We start from the raw sequence: 9762 nt of genomic DNA on the forward strand, positions 1-9762 counted from the left end.
ATCACGTTTCCGACTTTGATGAAGGTCTGATTGTAGCCTATCGCGATTGCGGTTTATCGTATCGCGACATTGCTGCTCGCGTTGGTCGAGATCCAATGACTGTTAGCAGAATATTGAATCGGTGGTTTCAGGAGAGTAATACGGAACGCCGTGCTGGATACCAACGGCCTCGTATCACTAGCAGTCGAGATGACAGGCATCTTATCCGCATGGCTGTAACGGATCGTGTAGCCACGTCTCGATCCCTGAGTCAACAAATGCGGACGTTTACAAGACAACAACCATCTGCACGAACAGTTCGACGACGTTTGCAGCAGCATGGACTATCAGCTCGGAGACCATGGCTGCGGTTAGCCTTGACGCTGCATCACAGACATGAGCTCCTGCGATGGTGTACTCAACGACAAACCTGGGTGCACGAATGGCAAAACGTCATTTTTTCGGATGAATCCAGGTTCTGTTTACAGCATCATGATGGTCGCACCCGTGTTTGGCGACATCGAGGTGAACGCACATTGGAAGCGTGTATTCGTCATCGCCATACTGGCGTATCACCCCGCGTGATGGTCAGGGGTGCCATTGGTTACACGTCTCGGTCACGTCTTGTTCGCATTGACGGCACTTTGAACAGTGAACGTTACATTTCAGATGTGTTACGACCCGTGGCTCTACCCTTCATTCGATTCCTGCGAAACCCTACATTTTAGCAGGATAATGCACGACTGCATGTTGCAGGTCCTGCACGGGCCTTTCTGGATACAGAAAATGTCCGACTGCCGCCCTGGCCAGCACATTCTCCAGATCTCTCACAAACTGAAAACGTCTGGTCAATGGTGGCCGAGTAACTGGCTCGTCACAATACGCCAGTCACTACCCTTGATGAAATGTGATATCGTGTTGAAGCTGCATGGGCAGCTATACCTGTACACGCCATCCAAGCTCTGTTTGACTCAATGCCCAGGCGTATCATGGCCGTTATTACGGCCGGAGGTGGTTGTTATGGGTACTGATTCCTCAGGTTCTATGCACCCAAATTGCGTGAAAATGTAATCACATGTCAGTTCTAGCACAGTAGTGTGCATATATATATATATATATATATATATATATATATATATATATATATACCAAAAGTAAAGTCTCCTATTCTTTTAAAAGTACATAGTCCTGTTTATTTCTACAGTGGTTTGCATCAGTTTGCAACTTGAACATTTAGCTATTTTTCCACATCATCACCCCTTCTGTCGATGCATTTTTATAGATTCTGTGACAGTTTTTGAAAGCTCATGTCATACCAGCTCGTCGCCATGCTAGTCAGAAAGTTACGAACTTCTTCCTTCACCTCGTCGGCGATGCTGAATCGTTGGGACCACAATTGACGCTGACAGGTACTCTGAGACTCTGAAAAAACTCAAACGGGCAATTCAGGACCGGAGAAGAGGGATGTTGAGCAAGGGCGTACACATTCTCGATGACAACGCTCGCTCACACATCGCTCGGCAAACCGTTGTACTCCTGCAAAAATTTCAGTGGAACATAATCACCCACCCACCCTATAGTCCTCACTTGGCGCCCAGTGACTATCACCTGTTCCCTAGGTTAAGAGAACATTTGGCCGGAAAGCGATTCAGCTCCGACGGCGAGGTGAAAGAAGAGATTGATAACTTTCTGAACAGCATGGCGGCGAGCTGGTATGGCATGGGCATACAGAAATTGCCACAGCGTCTACAAAAATGCATCGACAGAAATGGTGATTATGTCAAAAAATAGCCAAATGTTCAAGCTGTAAACTGATGTAAACCATTGTAGAAATAAACAGGTCTATGTACTTATAAAAAATGGGAGACCTTACTTTTGGGGTTACCCTCGTATTTATATATATATCTCCAAATGAAAGAAATATTTTCAATTTATTGCCTATTATCGCACACAGCCGCGTATCGCTACACTGTTAATATCACTGCAGCAACGCAATCGTTTATTGAAAAGGAAAGACACACAAAATAAATAGATGTGCTGTGCTAAGTATTGTTTGTTAACAAATCATTCCTCTCTGTAATTCAGTAAAAAAAATCCGCACTATTCCGTCATTTATAGTTCAAACATCACCTTCTCTCCGTTTATAAATTGTTTGCAGAACCTCAGCAACCATAATCAGTTGGTACAACACGTTCTTTGCTCCATCTTTGTACACCTTTTTTCTGACTGTTAGTTCTCGAATCGTCTATATCCTCAGTTTCATACATCCGATGTGCAGATGAACTGACGCCATTTACCGCTCAACTCACTGTCCCCTGATTTTACACAGAAATTAATCTCTCTAAGCATAGCAGCCGTCCAACAGAGAATAAACACGTACGACACTCACATATACATATATTTAAATATTTTAGGCAGCATAGATAATATTAACACTTCGGGACATGAATTTTTTCTGTAGGAAAAGAAAACTTTTATTAATGTACTAATGCTCTTAGACGATTTCTTAGTTATTTTAGATGCATAATTTATACAAAATTATGCAACCATTTTCAAAACATGCTTTGTTCACTTGGCTTTATTTTATGGACTAAAAGAACTATTTACGAAATGTTATCTATTGTAATAAACAGCAAATGATCGTTCAGTAATTACCATGCAAAATAGCAATAACAGTATTCAGCTATACAGTGGAATATATAGCGAACCAACCACATCGAGGTATTCTGATGGTCACAAGCTGCTGCCCACGTACACATTGACTTGCTGATATTTTGATACTTATACCCGACAGTACATGCGCATGATGAAAATATTCAACATTTTGTACCTCAGGTTTCCATTGGGGAAAAATATTTCTGTTGCAGCTAAGACACAGTAAAAGTTAATGTCCACAATTGAAGCCAGAGAGTCTGAAAGGGTGGATTAAACTAAAAGAAAGATAAAAGGCCAGGAAAAATCTTTCAGAAAGTCTGGGACAGCACTTTCCGATGAGGCATTAATTAACAAGTGACGAGTAGTGGCCTTAACAAACGTCCCTGGAACTAACAGATATCATTTGTGCAGAGCATGATGTGCTGTGGTCCTCAGTGTATAGCTGACCTGACTAGATATGCCACATTACCCCATACTTTTGAGGAAATATCGGTGTCGCGCTGAATCAAAGCGTTTCGGAAATTTAAAAGCTCCGAGTGGTCGCTTGCCCCTCTAGAAAATTCTTAGTTATGTGCTGCACCGACAGAGGCAGACGAACAGTCCCACGTTATAACTAATACCTTTGCGAATATTTTCGTCGACTTTTGACTGCATTGTAGTCACATACTTTTGCAAGCCAGACCACGTATTACCTATGATCGATGTTAACTGGTGCTTTCTGTTTTGTGTTTCAGGTAAGTCCCGCCCTGCAGTCGAGAGACGAACAGTGTACTGATATTATCGGTGAGTAACTCAGCACCATGTTTCTACTGCACGGTACAGCCCAAAACGTGTAGAGCAGAGGTTCCCAACAAAATTTTCTCGAGGACCCCCTCATCGAGCATGATTGGTACCTTGTCATATCACAGTATCAAGTACCTAAAAAAAGCCAAATTAAGAGTCTTGTTATACGTTTTCTATTTTTGGTACTTAGAAAAAACATTGACATATTCATTATTGAAAAAATATTGACCTTAAAACTTTTCCAATTTAGTCATCATTGCTTTTGTTAAATTTCTTATTATTGCTGAAAATCTTTGTCTTCAAATCTGGGTGTTCAATATAACAAACTCCTTAAAAAAATAAAAATTGAGTATGAACTGAAATGTCAGGTAAAAATTAAAACTAAGTGTATTGGTCTTTCAAGTGTGCTACACTTGCATTGAGTAGACATGTGTGAAAAATAAGAAAACACTAATTTCATACAAAGTATTATTTATTTGAAAAAATACAGTTACAACAGAGTACTCCATCAGAATACAGTTAGTTTTTATTTTCAGTTCTTAATGAGATGAGTTCAATCTGACCTTTGAGTCCATTATTTCTGAAATATTAGGTTCCAAACTTGAAACTTTCACTCTGAAATCCGACCGCATGTCGAGCCGATTCCTATATTTGTTTTTCATGAAACACATGGAAGAAAATGCTTGCTCACACCGACATGTGGCTGCACATGGAACGATATTTTTCATTGCCTTATCTCCAAGTTTCTTGTAGTCCTTGCCTGCCGATGCCCAGAAGTCTGTAATTTTATCACCGATGAAAATGTTTATGATCGTACCAAATCTGGACAGATCCACAAGTTGATCTTGCTCACCTTCATTGAGGCCTTGGATTTTGTCTATTTCTTCACAGCTGAAGGGATTTCGAATCCATGTGTCTTCAGGGTCAGGTTCAAGGAAATACTCTAAATGTGGTGGCTAGGCTGCGTAGATGCTCGGCTTCATTGATCTTGATCTGGTCAGGGAAACTCTCCTCTGATGACTCCAAGAGTTGTCTTAAAGTAGAAAAGTTAGTTAGTGATTCATTTTCTATCCTTGACGCCGAGATCTGATACTTTTTGACCATAGCACTAATTTTATCCTCAACTTAGAACATGTCTACATTTTTTCCTTGTAAACGCAAGTTTAACACAGTCAAGTGTTCAAACACATCAGCTAAGAATGCAACTGAGCAAAGCCAAGAGAAGTTAGTGAGAAAATCTACGTACTTTGTGTCAAGAAGGAAGACACGAACCTCGTCTCTAAGTTCAAAAAATCTTGACAAGATCCTACCTCGAGAAAGCCATCTTACTTCCGTATGAATTAGAAGCTGCTCATGCTCACCTCCGATCTCTTTACACTCTAGGAAGAAGCTAGACGCAGAAGTTAGCGTTCGCTAAAGCTCTGCTCATGCAGGAAGCGGCCAAAACGAAAAATCTGTTATCATACGAAATATATTTAACATATTATTTATTCTTATACACTCCTGGAAATGGAAAAAAGAACACATTGACACCGGTGTGTCAGACCCACCATACTTGCTCCGGACATTGTGAGAGGGCTGTACAAGCAATGATCACACGCACGGCACAGGGGACACACCAGGAACCGCGGTGTTGGCCGTCGAATGGCGCTAGCTGCGCAGCATTTGTGCACCGCCGCCGTCAGTGTCAGCCAGTTTGCCGTGGCATACGGAGCTCCATCGCAGTCTTTAACACTGGTAGCATGCCGCGACAGCGTGGACGTGAACCGTATGTGCAGTTGACGGACTTTGAGCGAGGACGTATAGTGGGCATCCGGGAGGCCGGGTGGACGTACCGCCGAATTGCTCAACACGTGGGGCGTGAGGTCTCCACAGTACATCGATGTTGTCGCCAGTGGTCGGCGGAAGGTGCACGTGCCCGTCGACCTGGGACCGGACCGCAGCGACGCACGGATGCACGCCAAGACCGTAGGATCCTACGCAGTGCCGTAGGGGACCGCACCGCCACTTCCCAGCAAATTAGGGACACTGTTGCTCCTGGGGTATCGGCGAGGACCATCCGCAACCGTCTCCATGAAGCTGGGCTACGGTCCCGCACACCGTTAGGCCGTCTTCCGCTCACGCCCCAACATCGTGCAGCCCGCCTCCAGTGGTGTCGCGACAGGCGTGAATGGAGGGACGAATGGAGACGTGTCGTCTTCAGCGATGAGAGTCGCTTCTGCCTTGGTGCCAATGATGGTCGTATGCGTGTTTGGCGCCGTGCAGGTGAGCGCCACAATCAGGACTGCATACGACCGAGGCACACAGGGCCAACACCCGGCATCATGGTGTGGGGAGCGATCTCCTACACTGGCCGTACACCACTGGTGATCGTCGAGGGGACACTGAATAGTGCACGGTACATCCAAACCGTCATCGAACCCATCGTTCTACCATTCCTAGACCGGCAAGGGAACTTGCTGCTCCAACAGGACAATGCACGTCCGCATGTATCCCGTGCCACCCAACGTGCTCTAGAAGGTGTAAGTCAACTACCCTGGCCAGCAAGATCTCCGGATCTGTCCCCCATTGAGCATGTTTGGGACTGGATGAAGCGTCGTCTCACGCGGTCTGCACGTCCAGCACGAACGCTGGTCCAACTGAGGCGCCAGGTGGAAATGGCATGGCAAGCCGTTCCACAGGACTACATCCAGCATCTCTACGATCGTCTCCATGGGAGAATAGCAGCCTGCATTGCTGCGAAAGGTGGATATACACTGTACAAGTGCCGACATTGTGCATGCTCTGTTGCCTGTGTCTATGTGCCTGTGGTTCTGCCAGTGTGATCATGTGATGTATCTGACCCCAGGAATGTGTCAATAAAGTTTCCCCTTCCTGGGACAATGAATTCATGGTGTTCTTATTTCAATTTCCAGGAGTGTAGCATCTTGCGGACCCCTCTGGCATAGCTCGCGGACCCGTGGGGGTCCGCGGACCACCTGTTGGGGAACCACTGAGCTAGAGGCATCAGATAAACCTGCATTATTCGGGAATCGGGTCCTGATCGCCGTTTCCTCCTGCGACGCATTGCCGAACAACTATGACTGTTGACTAGTGAAGTCTTAACGTCCCGGCTGGACAGCGTGAATACTTCTGTTCCAACTTCTCGCACTCACCTTCCAGCTCCTCGCAAGCCTCGGCTCCTTTTACTTCCGCCCTATATCCTTTTACTCTTATTCCACATCTTGCTACTAAAATTTGAACATTATTCGTTAAAATACGTCCCTTGCGTCGCCTTCTACCCACCCCCAGTAACTGATTGGTCCGCGCGACAGAATGTCAATCCTAAGGGCCCGGGTTCGATTTCCGGCTGGGTCGGAGATTTTCTCAGCTCAGAGACTTGGTGTTGTGTTGTCCTAATCATCATCACATAATCCCCATCGACGCGCAAGTCGCCGAAGTGGCGTCAAATCGAAAGACTTGCACCCGGCGAACGGTCTACCCGAAGGGAGGCCCTAGTCACACGACATTTATTTACCTCGCCTTCTTTTCCACGCATTACACCTTTTCAGTTGCACATTATACCTTCACTTCCTACCTCTTTGCATTTTACTCTCCCACGTTTTCATGCTTACATTTTAAAACTCCATTTCTCTACTTCTCCTATTCTTCCAGTTCCAGACAAAATAGATTACGAAATGAACAGAATGAAACAAGCTATATTTCGCTTTTTCGCACTAGATTTTATTGAAGTATCGAAAATGTATTCGGAAAGCTTCTACTAATAGAAGCGTGTTAACGAATAATGCAGTTTTTAGGAAATCGACAGAAAGTGTTAATTCCGGAGAATTATTGCAAAATTAATAATGTGAGAGGGGATATGTATAATTTGTGCATAGAGACTGTTGGAAATACTTGGCTTTACTGTTTCAAAATTGCGCTAAGCATAGTCTTTTTAAGCAACGGCCTTGCCGCAGTGGATACACCTGTTCCCGTCAGATCACCGAAGTTAAGCGCTGTCGGGCGTGGCCGGCACTTGGATGGGTGACCAGCCGGGCCGCCATGCGCTGTTGCCATTTTTCGAGGCGCACTCAGCCTCGTGATGCCAATTGAGGAGCTGCTCAACCGAATAGTAGCGGCTCCGGTCAAAGAAAACCATTATAACGACCGGGAGAGCAGTGTGCTGACCACATGCCCCTCCTATTCGCATCCTCAGCTGAAGATGACACGGCGGTCGGATGGTCCCGATGGGCCACTTCTGGCCTGAAGCCGGAGTGCACATAGTCTTTTAAAAAAATAGGTAAGTATTAAAGTTGAAAAATGTTGTAAACAGCATTATTCCAGATCACTTTGTACTCCGCTATAGTGATAAGTTTGCCTAGAATCCAAAAGTTGTAAGTAAGAAAATTATAACGAGATACAAATTAATATTGATTGCAAAGTGATTACTTTGGTCTTAAACAGGTAATAGAACATGAGTTTCCTGTAAAGTTGAGACACAAATCCGGTACATTAAACTCAGTTGTCACACTGCAGGTTTTCGTAAAAAGATTGTATTTTGCCTCCATATATTTATTCATGTTCAATAGATCGCTTTTCTTCTCTTTATGAAGTTTGAGTGTCCCATTGTAGAGCAACCGAAAACCAGAAGGCAACAGAATTTTTTTTTTTTCATGTTCACAACGATATTTCACAATATAATGTCGTTCCCATGGATGAAGCACGCTGTAATTACGACACACGGTTAGGCCTCGAGGATCGTCCCTATATAGCTTCAACCAGAGAACACCAGTAATTTTCATAGCAGGTGGCGTTGTGAAAACCAACTCAACGTATCCTATGTCCATGAAGCCTTCCATCTCCTGAATGGTCAGTTTCGAAGGCTCCACAAAGGCCTGAGCAATGACATTTTTCCACTGCAAAGGAACCATAACTTTTTACATTTTCTTTTCTTTTCTCGATCATTACGAAGCTCCTGTCACAAGGTAGGAAACTATGCCTCGAATATAAAAGCTTTTGATGAGATTTCTGTAAAGTACTTTCACCTGACGAGACAGAAATAAAGCGCTAAAACTCTCCAGTTTTGTTCTGCCTGACAGTATCAGACAATACAGTCAGTTTGCATTCCATAACTTCTTGGAGCGTCACAGATTTCAGAAGACAGCAAACTTTTCTGGCTGAACCTTTCTTTGCGATGGATTCATCCCAGAAATTTACTGTGTTGTTTTCAGTACCAGCGTCAAGAACCGTGAAATTATACGACGACAACTGTCTCTGGTACAATACCGTGGAATGCATCAACGTAGGACAAAGTGAAACCCGTTGCAGGTCAACACATATAACATGTAATTTGTTGTCCGTTTTAGCCATTTCTGTACCCTTTTTAGCACTTTGTGTGCTTGCTCTGCTTCTGCATTTTCTGTGTCGTACATTTCTATTTCGTCTGAAGCTGCGATCATAAACAATCGATACACTCTGCAGAGGTTGAGGTCGGGTTACAGACGTTCTTTGGAAGATTTATTCCTGCTGTAATGGCTCATCTGCTTCGGTAAACTCGAAATGGGTTCCAGAGTCAGAGCCCTGTTGTCACTTGATATGCCATGTGGCCTACTGAAATGTTTTCCTCGGCCGCCTCTAGAAGTGGTCATCCCACTTTCGAATTTACGTTGAAGAGTCTGTATTCGTTGCTGGGCGATGCAGAATTTGTCAAGCAGTGTTTTTCGATGCACTTCTTTTTACTGGACTCCGAATTTGAAAGTAGTTCGTTTCCGTAAAGTATCCTCTGTCCTAATTTCCTTTGTCCTGGCTAGCACGCCAATTTCCATGGAGTTTATCAAGTAAACAGATTGCCCATTGCGCGTCAAGGCATGATATTCCTCGTACAGCTTTAACTCAATTTCCAGGTTTACGTCCTTTCATCCTTTTTTAAACACACTTCTGCATTGCGTACATGATCCTGAATCGTGCAGTCAGTATTACTACCTAATATTCAACTGAATTGTCATATTTCAGGTTCTCTTTTAATAATATAGCAGCGCTCAGAGTGCGTATTATATTTTTTCGTCGATGATCAACGACAGAACTGTAGTTCATTTTATTCATGTTACGTATTTTTACTGTAATGTTTCCAGAAGATGCACATAACATACGTCGTTAGAGCCATGTACTCTCCAGGTCACATACGCCGCTGTTCGAGACACATATGCTACTCAATAGACGTACACCTTTGTACAAAACCGATACAGCGTTATTCCACTCACCTGCATTGGAGGCTGTTTCGCAAGAACTACCTTTCCTTTTCCAATCCAGCACCACAGAGTTCAAAAATGGCTCTGAGCACTATGGAACTTAACAGCTATGGTCATC

At 44.0% G+C, this 9762-nt stretch overlaps 1 pseudogene; it reads left to right on the top strand.

The window, feature by feature from the left end:
• Positions 1 to 7354: 7354 nt before the first annotated feature.
• LOC124717463 lies at positions 7355 to 7472 on the top strand (annotated as a pseudogene).
• Positions 7473 to 9762: the final 2290 nt, after the last annotated feature.

Source organism: Schistocerca piceifrons, chromosome 9 (genome assembly GCF_021461385.2).
Source record: "Schistocerca piceifrons isolate TAMUIC-IGC-003096 chromosome 9, iqSchPice1.1, whole genome shotgun sequence".
Taxonomy (NCBI): Eukaryota; Metazoa; Arthropoda; class Insecta; order Orthoptera; family Acrididae; genus Schistocerca; species Schistocerca piceifrons.